Here is a 13,737-nt window from a genome sequence, read left to right on the forward strand (position 1 = left end):
GCTGGCCTTTGGCCTCTTTCTCTTCATATTCTATACATTCCTGTAGCACTATCATCCCTCTTTGTGGCTTCAGCCATTCATAGTATCCAGATTTCTGTAAGCAACTCATACTTCTCTACTGAATTCAGTATAGATAGATTATAGAATGATAGACAGATGACAGAAAGATAGATGATAGGTGGCATTTAGAGAGATGGATGGATGATATGATAGATCACAGATACATAGATACATAGATATGTGTTATAGATGCATATACATGTTGATAGATAAGCATATACACACAAGTAGATGCTTTCTGCATCTCTACACCTTCACATGCCATAAGAACTAAGAACTGAAAATTCCACATACTCAAGTCTGAATTTACTGGATTCTTCTAACATTTCAATATCAGATCTGCCATTCAAAAACATGTAACATTCTTTGCTTGTTCACATTTTCATTATTCATTTTGATAAATGAATAGCAATTTTCTTCACATAAGCCTGACATATTACAATTTGTGTTACATGTTAGGCATTGAATTGTCTCATGGCCAGTGTGGTGTGATCCTGCTTCCATTATATTTTATAAATGACCAGACTGAATCCTCTTGATTCTCAACATTTGGTTTCAAAGCAACTGTTTTGTAACATTCAGTTTGTTTGACTTTGTTTCTAATTAGCCTCTTAGTTGATTGCCTTGCATTTGTAAATAGGCCATCATCTACACACAACAGTTTATTCTTATTTTACATTGTTTATGCCCGTTCCTTCTTTCTCTTCTGTTACCTTGGCTAGCATGCCTAGAGAAACATGACTGCTGAGACAGTATTCCTTTCGCCAGCTTTGAACTTCAGTGAGCATAGACCTCTTTTACCTTTTAGCATTAGATTTTAAGTGCTTACAACATTATAGTTAGTATGCAACTTCATTTTGTTAGTGATATATCATTCTATCTCCAGCTTACCTTAGTCAATGATGTTACATTTTCATTAAATGCCTTTTAGTCATTCCAAAGAAATCATTTCAAATTGCTTCCCCTTTGATCTGGTCATATAATAGATGATATTAATAGAATTCCTAGTTTGAATCATCATTCTAGTAATGCTTTTTCCACAAAGCTCATTTAGTTTAAGAATTTAAAACCTCACTCAAGCTCAAGAGACTACATTTCAAATGTATTCTTTATGGCATTTCATTCTGAATTTCATGTTGTGTTTTATTTCACCCACTAAACTACCCTTAATTATCTTTAATTTTTTTAACTCTTTTCATTTTAGACCAGAGGGACATGCCACAGCACATGAGTGCAGATCAGAGAACAAGTCCCAGGAGTGGGTTCTCTTCGGAACCCAGGACTCAAACTCAGTCCATCAGGCTTGGTAGCACGAGTCTTTGCCCTCTGAGCCATCTCACTGGTTCTCCTTCATACTTGACATAATAGTTCATCTTTAGCTTTTGCTTGTAGGTTTTGGGGAAAATGTCTCAAACTGGAATTTTGAATCATTGCTCTGAGTTCTATACTAACCAGTCTGTTATTACTACCATTTGCAAGTAAAAAATTTGAAATTTGGGGCTGGAGAGATGGCTCAGTGGTTAAGAGTACTGGCTGCTCTTGCAGAGGACCCAGGTTTGGTTCCAAGCACCCACATGGTGGCTAACAACTGCCCATAACTCCAGTTCCAAAGGATCCACCGCCCTCTTCTGGTCTCCATGGGCGCTGCACACATGAGGTATATTTGCATAGATGCAGGCAAAACATTCATACACATAAAAATAAACAAATATCTGGGGCTACAGAGAGATCCTATCTCAAAAGGATAATAAATAAATAAATAAATAAATAAATAAATAAATAAATAAATAAATAAATAAAAATCTTTAAATTCTTTTGAAATTCGTAATTCAGATCTATGACCTTGTAAGATAAATTTACATTCAATTTCTTTCTTTGTTTTGTGTTTACACACACACACGTGTGTGTGTGTGTGTGTGTGTGTGTGTGTGTGTGTGGTATGTGTGTGGTGACTGCTCAGAAGGGACTTCCACCTACACAGCCCTTTCTCCCTCCCTTCTCAGCAGTGCATGCAGCCACCTTGCCTGTTTACAATTCTGGGGCTTACTTCAGGATTTCCTTCTCCATGAAACTCAGAAATGTGCAAATCAAAATCTCCTTGAATTAGTGACACCCACTTCAAGTTTCTCTGTGATCGATGGTGACTGCCATTACTGTTGAAATAAAAAAAAGGAGTTTATTAAAAGTAGAGACAGATAGATGTACAGATAGGAAAGTTCCTAGTTTGTCAGGTTGAAGGTAGAATCCAAAAATCCAGATATTCATAAAATAACTGATGTGATTTTGAGAATGAGCCAGGTTTGAGCTAATAATACATTCCCTGTGTTCAACAGACTCTCTGTTCTGGATAACCATCCATCCCCTCCAGTGACCTGCTCTCACCTCAAGCTACGGTGCCCTTCCCCTCTGTGTGCACAGCCATGGATTCCTGTAGGACAGGCATCAAGTCTTATCTGCCTTATGTGCCCAGCACCATATGTAGTTCCTGGCACTCAAGAACGTGTTGCTTAAACGATGCACAACAGAAGCACCTCTTCCTTCATCTAGTCAGTATTTCTATCCTTTGTTGTTCAATGCTTTCACTCATTCCCTTTCAGCTTTCAGAGACTTAATTGAGGATCTTGTGAGGGAGGCAGGGACCATTGTTCCTACTTTGGCAACAATCATCAGACTTGTTTACCTAGCTCTGTGAACCTTCTTCTTTTTCATGTCTTCTTGAGCAAAGAGCGTACGGAATCAGAGGACTATTGTGTAACAACCTTCCCCCAAGACTTAAATATTTGGCAACTTCAAACTTGGCATGAGGATCGGCACAAGGAATGAGGTCGCTGAATGCTCAAGAGGCGTGAACCAGCACCTTAAATGGACTCAGTGGGGAAGCGGACAGACCTAGAAGCAGTGACTGGAGGCACAGGGACTGTGCCTCATCTCCTCTCCCCTGCCCTCCAGTGCTGGCCACATTGAGCACATCATGACCTGCTCCAGTCTTCCAAAATTGTTGTTAGGGAGTTGTTTTGAGGATCCAGTATGTGAAAGTATCAAGGGCGATGTCATGACTATTTACTCTTTCTATTGTGTCTCAGGCTGTGACCTGGAGATTACAATAAATTGGCAGGGAGCACTCTGAGGCTGAGATTGGACTCCCATGGTAGAATGGGCAACCTGGAGCATGCAGCCTCAGGAAGCCAGAGCGCGTGACTAGACACAGTTCCAGGTCAAAAAAAAAAAAAAAAAAAAAAAAAAAACAAAAAAAAAAAAATCAAGCTCTGAGGTAAACCAAGCAAGACACCTTCTCAAACATCCTCTGATCCTCTGGGGGCTGCTATAATGCAGAGAGTCTCACACTTGCAGCAGATGTAAGTGCTTTTTGGAAAAAGGGCCGTGTCTCATCTATGTAGCCCTTGTGCCCCATGGAGGGCTTAATTGGAGACCAAGAAGTATTTGCAAACTGACTATTGTGTGGACAAAGGCACAGCTTGGCACTGTCCACCTGCTCCCCTGATTCTTTACTAGCTACATCCTTCAGCCAAATTTTCAGCTCAATTTTCTGCATTTCTCTTTTATGTGTGATGGAAGTCAGTAAGTGATTACTGAGAATCATTCTTTACACCCGCCTCTTGCCTCTGTGCTTGGATGTGGTCATGCCACCCCAGAGCTTGGTCTCCTTGCACTTCCCTGGGGCTCCCAGCATTCCCACTGCTCATCTAATGGCAACTTTGAGGTTCCTGCTCTCAGAGAAAGTCCCAAGTCACAAAGCACCCTTGTTAGAAAGGGTTTCATGTTGGAGACGGCAAGTTCTGTCTAATGCAGTAGGGAAAGGTACCATTTATGCCTCCAGCTCTTTTCCTATGGATGGTGGCTCTGTGATGAGGTGTCTTTGCTTTGTTCAATATATAGCTGTAAATTTGCAAGAAGGGAGCTGGGAGTTTCCAAATGCTAAAGAAAGGGTGAAGTTCTAGTTTCATCCTGCTCTGATCAAAAGCAACTTGGGGGGGTGGTAAAGAGTTTATTTCAGCTTAAAGGTGACAGTTCATACTGAGGGAAGTCAGGGCGAGGACACAAGCATGAACCTGAAAGCAGAAACCATAGAGGAACGTGGCCTGCTGCTGCCCTCGGGCACCTGCTTTGCTAGCTTTCTCATGCACCCAGGACCACCTGCCCAGGGGATACCTCGGACAGTGGGTTAGGCTCTCCTCATCAATTAATAATTAAAACAACCCCCCACGGGCTGTCCACAGGCCAGTTTGATCTGGGAAATCCCTTGAGACTCCTTTCTCAGGTGGCTCTAGGCTGTGTCAAGTTGACAATTAAAGCTAATTAGAGTAGATGAGTTTGGGGTTTGGGGCAATCCCAGAGGGAACTAAGAGCAGGAAACAGAGTCAACCAGGCAATGTCAGTTGCCCAATGAGACCCTCCTAAGATTTCTAAATTTCTAACTCCTACTAGACTAACTTTTTTTTAAAAAAATTATTTATTATTTTTATTTTATGTGTATGAGTACATTGCCCGCATTTGTATAAATGCACCTGGGTTGTGCAGTGCCCAGGGAGGTCAGAAGAGGGTGTCGGATCCCCTGGAACTGAAGTTACAGTTGTTAGCTGTTATATAGGTGCTGGGAATTGAACCCACCCTGAGTTCATTTGTAACTGCTGAACCATCTCTCCAGGCCCCAACTTCCTAACTTTTATGGACATCAGTAAAATGGTGACTTAAGCTTCTGTGTTAATGAGGGTAAAGAGAAGAAAGTCTGCATTTAGAAACCATTCACATGAAAGCCATGAAAGGAAAGACTGAGATCTTGGATCATGCTCTGGACTATACCAAGATACAAAAGGAAGGGTTTGCACCAAATTAATCTGGACCAGTGGAGCAGCCAGGAAGACACATCTCCATGAGACCCGAGTGTCACTGTGATTTTCCCGTTTGGGAGTTGAGCCATGAATGCTGCAAAGCACCTTTATTAGGGAAGGATTCTTATTGGAGAAGCAGGAAGTTCTGTTTCAGTTCTCTGAACTTGGCATATTCTGGACACCACAAGGAATGCATGATTGATATGCAACTTGGTACTTGCCCTGGGGCATCCAGCCTCACTGTGCAGATGGGGTATGAAACCACTGCCAGGGTGCCTGGGGTTTCATTTTCTTTTCTTGAGATGGGTGGAGGTATTAGAGGCAATTTTCAGAAAAGTCTGGAGGGGGGCTTCTTGAAGGACCACCCTGAGTTCATTCTAGTGTGTGTGTGTGTGTGTGTGTGTGTGTGAGAGAGAGAGAGAGAGAGAGAGAGAGAGAGAGAGAGAGAGAGAATGCGTGGACAACTTGTGCATGGCGGGCAGAGGTTGGGTTGAATTCATATGTCGCCCTGAGATATCATTCATGCTGTTTTCTGTTTGTTTGGAGTTTTTGTTTTTGCTTTGTTTTGCTTGAGACAGGGTCTTTCATTTGCCTTAGAGCTCACCAACTTGGCTAGGCTAGCTGGCCAGGGAACCTCAAGGATCCTCCCTTCTCCACCTCCCCATCACTAGGATCACAAGCACAACTCACCACACCCAGCTCTTCTACATGGGTTCTAGGGATTGAACTCCATGGCAAGCACTTTACTACCCGAGCTGTTTCCCCAGCACCTGAGTTGATGCTAAAAGGAAAGTGACAAGATTTGGTCTGAAAAAATCTGGGGACCAGCTTTTCAAGATCCCTTGTCAGCATCCAGGAAATACCAAAGAAAAAGCAGCTTTGGCACCACTCACAGAATCCACCCATGAGCTCTACAAGTTCACCTGGCTTCTCTATACCCTACAGTAACAAAGTCATTTTTCCAAGTGGGCCTGGACACTTATCTCCCTACACTAGTTACTTTTCTGTTGCTGTGATAGAAACACTGGCCAAAGGAAAAGTTTAGAAGGAAAAGAAGGAAAAGTTTATTTAGCTTATGGTTCCAAAGGGGCAGGAGTCCATCATGGTGGGGAGGCATGGCGGCAGAGGTGACTGGAGGAGGAGCGGAAGGTAGGCTTTACATCTTAAAGCAGGCACAAGAAGCAAGAGGGTGACTCGAGATCTGGCAAGGCCTAAGAACTCCCTAAGCCTGCCCCCAGTGACATGCTTCCTCCAGGAGAGCCACACCTTCTAAAACCTCCCAAAACAGCGCTACCATCTAGGGACAAAATGTCCAAATACTTGGCGCCTATGGGGGACATTTTCACTCAAACAACCACACTCCCCTTGCTCTTTTTTTCCAATCTGGGAAAAAAGAAAGAAAAAAGGGAGAAATCCAAATCAGTTCTACCCCTTCTCCAGTATCTAACCTTCATCTCTTATTTGCCTTTTCTGAATTGACTTGAGAATAGGAGGCAGACATACCATCCACCCACTCCCAACCCCTAAAAGCAAAGTATCTACACTCAGTGCTAAAGTAAGCTACTCAGAAAATCATAGTCGCAGCTTCCAAAAGAAATTGCGCAAATTTGAGCAGTTCTGTTTGCATTGTGACCAAGAATGATAGAGATGGGGCAGGGAGATGGCTCAGTGAGGAAAGTGCTTGTTGAACAAGTGTCAGGACCTGAGTTATAATTCTCAGCACCCATGTAAAGCTGGATACAGAAGCACATGTATGTAAGCTAGGGGCTCCTACAACAAGATGGGCAGCAGAGACAGAATACCTAGAAACTTACAAGCCAGTGAACAAGAAAGCCTGTCTCAAACAAATTGGAAGGTGAAGACCGACACCCAAGGTTGTCTGCTGACCTCCAAGCACACGCCTGCACTTATACACATGAACACACACACACACACACACACGCACACACACACACACATACACGAATGACAAAGACAATCCTACATGACTCAGAAAACAAATACACCATGTGCTTGGACTTCAATTTCCATTTTAATGGAAATACATTAATTTAAGAAAAAAAAAGCAGATTTCTGAAACCCAGTCCTCTCTCCCCATCAATAGCCCAGGTGTACAGCTGACAGGACTGCATTCATCTCCTTGTTGTGCATATGGGGTTGACCAGAGTTGTTGCATTACCTGTTAACCCATCTTTATGGTAATTTCCTCTCTGCCCCACAGGGTTTTCTCTGTTATGAATGAGATGTTAGCATTTTGGCTGTGTCTCAGATAAACTTACAATTCAGGTCTTTATCTTTTCCCCAGTGGAGCTTCTCAAATCCCTTATCATCCACTCAACAGGAAGATTACTTTGTTACCAGAATATTGAACAACAATGATTTACTTGTTTATATGTGAGGAAAAGAAAGATTTGAAAGCTTCCATTTTCTGTAAAACAGGTCCTGTCTCTCCACTGGAGGGGCGCAGGGTGGTATAAGGGCGTTCGAACCACACTGTCACGCCTCTGCAGGGAGGAAAGGTGAGGTCAGATGGGGCTCCCAGGGACACTGATGCATATGTGGCCAGACATATGGCATCTCCTTTGCTGCTCTTATTTTAGTAAAGAAATTACAGGCTCTTATGTCAGGCAGCCTGGCTGACAAGCTCCCTTGATCCTGCTCATTCAGACAGCCCATCTCCGCATTCCTCCCTAGCAGTCTTCCTGGGGAAGATGACTTAATTGCTTTGTACTTCATGTTTTTTGCATTTAAAATACGAATGGCAATACCTAGATGATGGGTCTGTTGGAAATAAAACTTATTGGCTGGGTGTGGTGGTGCATGCCTTTAGTCCCAGCACTTTGGGAGGCAGAGGCAGGCAGATCTCTGTGAGTTCAAGGCCAGCCTGGTCTACATAGTGAGTTCTAAGCCAGCTGGGGCCACAGAGAAACCCTGTCTCAAAAAGACCAAAAACAAAACAAAACAACAAAAACAAACAAAAAAAACTATTTATGTAACATGATACTCAGATAATCTTATTTGTTAACTCTCCCATACTGAATGCTTAAATAAATGTTGGCCTTTTTTTTTTTTCCTACCCATTCCCTTTAGAACATAGCTTCTTAAAGTTTTTAGACACATGACTCCTTTGGCCTGAAAAAATTTTAAATAACTCAGGGTATATAGATAATACAAAATAGGTATATAAATCAACTACTTACTACTAATAAATCATAAAAAAATTCTTTGGTATGCATATAATTTTACCATTTATTAAAGCTAAAAGTAAGTTTGCATGCTAATGAGATGTTTAGCTTCTTTAGTATTACAAAAATAATTGAATCTTGGCTGCATACTTGATACCACAGGACATAGAATAGCCTCAGCATGTTCCAAAGTAGATTCATATTTTGATTTTGTAATCATTATTGCTGAGCATGTTGCTTCACAAAAATACGTAGTAAAAAATGACAGAGATAGCCAGGCATTTGTGCCTTTCATTCCAGTGCTCCAGAGAGGCAGGCAGATCTCTGTGAGATGGAGGTCAGCCTGGTCTATGTAGCAAGTTCCAGGCCAGGTGGGGCTACAGGGAGAACCTGTCTCAAACAAAACAAACAAACAAAGACAGACAGACATTGGGGCTGGAGAGATGGCTCAGTGGTTAAGAACACTGGCTGCTCTTCCAGAGGACCTAAGTTCTGTTCCCAGCACCACATGGTGTCCAACAATCATCCTTAACTCCAGTGCCAGGGAATCCAATGCCCTCTTCTGACAGCCATGGGCATTGCATGACACAAGTACACTTACATACATGCAGGCAATACCCTCTCATACACATAAAATTAAAAAAAATAAACTTTAAATAAAAGACAGACATATATGAAAGGCAATTTCAGAAACTGTTAAGAAATTCTGTCCTAATCCCAAGCCAAAATGTATTTAGTGGTTTCTTTCTGAAACTCAAGCCAGCAACTCAAACAGCAATTTTAAAAATCAAACATAGTACAACCAAAGGGGAGTTGGGAGACTCACTGGCCAGTCAGCCTGGCTAGAAAATGGCAAGCTCCGGATTCGGTAAGGGATCCTGTGTCAAGGGGTTAGATGGAAAGTGATAGAAAAGGACACCTAAGGTCCTCCTCTGGCCTCTGCATGCATGCACCAACACACATACATATGCGCATGTATACCACACACACATACAACATACACACAAAGTTTTTGTTTTCCATAATTAAACCACTATGTTTATGTAAGAGCAGAAAATTTTGCATGCAGTAAAAACACTGCAGTAATGTAACATGTGATAGTCTTGAATCTGAGCTGAAGTGTTTCCACCAGTATCTGTTGGCGTTGTGTGCCATGATGGCATGTGCAGTACAAAGTGCACTTGTTCTGTGTTCAGAGCCAAGGCTGCAGTAAAGCTGTGAGATGCAGTATCAGCAAGTGCTACCAGAAACACTCGACTCATACACATTTTCTTTTGAATTAATTTTTGGCACATGCAATCTGAATTTTTTTCATGACCCTCACATTCAGTTCTGTGATCCTGCATGGGGTCGTGACCCACACAGCTTAAGAAGCTGAGCTTGGGAAGACTAGACTAATACTTAGACTGTTTAGTTCAGGGATCAGCCAATGATGGCCAGTGAGCCAAATTTGTCCAGAGACCTGATTCATTGGTACATGTATTAATTTATTTCTGTTGCTGTGATCAAACACCAGGACCAAAAGCAACTTAAGGGAAAAAGTCTTAATTTTGGCTTACAGTTCCAGAGGGATTGAGTCTTCATGGTGAGGGAGGTGTGGTGGCAGGGGCAGGAAGCTGCCGACCACATGTCATCCATACACAGGGAGCAGAGAGAACAGGAAGTGGGATTAAGTGGTAAACTCTCAAAGCTCAGTCCCAGTCACGTGCTTCCTCCAGCGAAACTCCACTCCTGAAGGTTCCTCAACCTCCCCAAAGGGCTCCACCAGCTGGGGACCAAGTGCTCAAACACATGAGGCTACAGGGCACATTGCTTATTCAAACCATCACAGTATACTCGTGCATTTGCATGTGGTCTGTGGTTGCCTTTGTTCCACGTTGGTTTTCTTCAGTGGTGTAGCCCCCAGTAAGGTGTCCATGCCTCTGTGAACAATCCTCACAACCTTACACTTCTATAAGCAGCCCTGATGAAACTTATTTGATGACATTGGATCATCAAAAAGTTTTTTTAAAAACATTAAAGTAAAAGTGAAGCTAGCTGGGATGGAAAAGGAGATCATCTGGAATGGGAAGGGGGACATGAGAATGTACAGGAGTATGGTTTAAATATGCTTATGTGCAAGTATGAAAATGCCATGGTGAAACCCATTATGTGTAATTAATATATAGTAATTAAAAGACAAAAAAATGTTCTTCTTAAACAGTAACAAGCACATGACCCATACAATTGAAACTATTTACTGTTTAACAGTTAAGAAAAACTTTGCCCATTCCAGGGTTACCAGAAGGTAAATGGACTTTATAGACATAGATTCAAATTCTGGCTCCAATATTTACTGTGAGAGATTGGCCCTCAATTTCCTCCTGTGTAAAAGGAGAATAATAGTAAACCCTAGAGCGCCAGGTTGAACATCAAGCAACAGGAAGTACATAAAGAGCCTTTTCACCCTGTCTGCTTCTTCCTGTGCCTCCCTAGCAGATATGTAAAAGAAAAGTCCTAGCTCATCACTTTGTAACAAGTAGAGTTCTCAGACGTGACCTGCTTCAGCCTGGGAGCATTTCCCAAGTACCCATCTCTGGAGCTCATCCCATGTGGATATTCTGATTTCATAGCTCCAAAGAGGAATGAGGGCACCAGACTTGATTTATAAAGTCACTTAGATGGCTCTGTGACCAGTCTGGGAAGTGGAAATTCATCCTCCTCAGACACATTAGAGGGAAGCAGAGCCACTGTGTCTCAAAGCCCCATCCTGGATCAGAAGCAATAGATCACAGCAGTGAGAAGGCATACATCCTAACCTCTGCTCAGTCCTCCTACCAGAGCAAGGAGACTGGGTGAAGAGACACTGGTTCTCACAGACTGTTAGCAATCTTCTTCCTGCAGGTCCTCTTGAAGCCCTGAGTTACTGAATGCTAAGGACATGGGATTCTAGAGACTGAGTTATAACTGAGTCAAGCTTACATGTCTCTGGCCACATGAGTACATGTGCCCAAGAGATGGTGAAGACTGGAGGCAAAGAGTCTGAGATGACCCCAAGCCTTCAGCAAATGAACCTGTCCCCAGCACGTCTCATTCCCACCCACTCCACGGGGCCCCTCTGGAGCCAGGATGCCTGCTGAGTCACACAGTTCAGTGGCCATGCTTAAATTTCCTCTGGCCCTGTGAAATGTGGGTCACAATAGCATCTACCTCTTTAGATTGTTGAGAAGCTTAAATGCATTCCCATACATAAAGAGCTTCAACTATTTCCCAGCACAGAGCAAACCCCAATGGCATAAGCTACTGTCGTTATCCACACCATTTTCTCTCCCACCTCCTGTGCTCCAGTCCTTTCGTACTCCAGTCTTTCTCCCCTGCTGTTCCCATCCCATCTCTGAAATTATTCCAAACCCAGGTTACCTCTTTTTAAAGTTTTATTTATTTATTTTTATTTAATGAGTATTGTACCTGCATGTATATAAGTGCACCCATGTCCTGCATTGCCCACAGAGGCCAGAAGAGAACATCAGAACCCCTGGAACTAGAGTTATGGATGGTTGTCAGCTACTATGTGGATGCTGGGAACTGAATCAGGGTCCTCTACAAGAGCAGCCAATGCTTTTAACCACTGAGCCATCTCTTCAGCTCCACCAGGTTATTTCTTGCCTACCAGACCCAACTCATTCTGAAAGTCCCAGCTCAGATACTGCTCCCTCTGAATCTTTCCCTCACCCCTGGGGCTACCCCAATCCCCTCATCATCGGCTCTTATGGCTCTTCTTCTCCATTGCTCTTGCTGTATCTGTGACTGAACATTTATTTGTAAGTTTTAGGTGAGAGCCATCTGTGATGGTTTGAATGAGAGTGCCCGCTCCATAGGCCCCAAGTATTTGAGCACTTTGTCTAAGCTAGTGGCACTGCTTGCTGGCTGGGGTGGGTTTTGAGAGTTCGTAGCCTTGCCCTATTTTGAGTTTTTCTTTGCTTCCTGGCATGCTTGACGATGTAAGTCCTCACCCTTCTGCTCTAGCTGCCTCTGGCACCACTGCCTCTCCTGCCATGATGGACTCCTATCCTTCTGGAACCAAAACACACTCTTCCCTCTATAAGTTGCCTTGGTCACGATGTTTGATCACAGCAAGAGAAAAGTAACTAATACACCATCTATCACCCTCATAAGACCAGTTTCTGGAAAGGATAGGTGGAATTTACAGTATCTTATTCCATATCCCTGTGCTACCATACCTGACTCTGATAACAAATCAGCATTTGAATGAATGAATGAGTGAATGAATGAACTAATGAATGGGGTGAGTCTCCAGGCTGCCCTCCAGTGACAGTGACTGTGAACAAAGTTCATAAGAGGCAGGTCCCCTACCCTTTGACATGACTATAACCCAGAAGAATTTCAATTGTAGTGGTTCAGTATAGTTGAGGGCTCCATCAGAGTACCACTGTGCCAACTGAGATCGATCTGCTCTATTACTTCCTCAATTCTGTGTCAAGAAAACAGAGGGCTTTTTATGGCCATGGGACCATCCCAACCTTATGGTCTTTTTTTACCCAAATAGCCACATTTGGGTTTCCTTGGGAACAAGGCAAGAGGTCAAGTTGTGTATCTCCAGTCATGGGCAGAAAGCAAAGATTCTTAGCCGTGGTTTCCAGCCATGGATATGCCGAAAGCAGAGCGAGCTCGCATTGCACAGCACCTTTCAGAGGAGGAGATTAAAACGAAGACCGGCAGCAAAGCCTGTAGCAGCCACTCCCCGTCCTCTGTCTACTGCTGTGCTTTTGAACACAACAGGACTCAACACACATCTTCTAGTGTACAGACTGTGTAATCAACGGAAGTAGTGGGTGCTGGTCCCATCTCTACTGTTTACCCACTCCAGTGCTCTCCCATGTTGGCAAGGACACAGTGATGATGATGTATCAAAGTTTCCCAATATACCCCACTGCTGGCCTTCAGAATTCATGACACTTTAGTCTTTGAAGCTGAAGCTTTTGAGTTGTTGCAGACTAAAATAGGTCCAGAGTAACTTTGGGGAAGCCCACCAGTGTATACTTAGTTCTCTGGAATGTTCTTACATGAAACTTTCCATCATGTAGAAATATATTGAAGGCCCAGGAGAGTAGGGAAGGTAGGTGAGTGTGAAAAGATCAGGATCTCATGTACTGGAGGATCCGAGGATCAAAAACTCTGTACATACAGATAAGTCTCTAAGGAATATTTGTCTTTTGAGCCAAGAAGAGGAAGGGGATTGAAGGGGGCACCATATGTGACCACTCTACCTAAATGATTCAGATTCTGTGTAGAAAAAGTCTATTTAAGAAATACTAAATGTATTAATCCCAGCACTCAGAAGACAGAAGCAGGTGGTTCCCTGTGAAATAGAGGCCAGCCTGGTCTATATAGTGAGTTCTAGGTCAGCTGTAGCTACAGGAAGACCCTTTCTCAAAAAAAGCAAAACCAAAACAAAACAAAAAGAAGTATTAATTTTAAATAATTTGGAGGAGGAATGGACTAAAATAGGCTGTTCTTCCTTTGAGTAAACTCAGTCTTCCTATTAAGCTCTTTAAAGATGGAGAATATGTTGCTTGAAACCCTAAGAATGTTGGAGACATGCAAATACTGGGATTTCCTTAAAGCCAGTGTCCACAGAGGTA

The 13,737-nt window shown here is 42.9% G+C and overlaps 1 protein-coding gene across 1 annotated transcript in view; it reads left to right on the top strand.

Moving 5' to 3' along the window:
* Tacr1 (tachykinin receptor 1) overlaps nt 1–13,737 on the top strand; it is a 175,987-nt gene that overhangs the window by 61,076 nt on the left and 101,174 nt on the right. The gene's annotated exons all lie outside the window — the stretch shown is intronic.

This window comes from Nannospalax galili, unplaced genomic scaffold, assembly GCF_000622305.1.
Source record: "Nannospalax galili isolate Female #2095 unplaced genomic scaffold, S.galili_v1.0 scaffold61, whole genome shotgun sequence".
Classification (NCBI taxonomy): Eukaryota; Metazoa; Chordata; class Mammalia; order Rodentia; family Spalacidae; genus Nannospalax; species Nannospalax galili.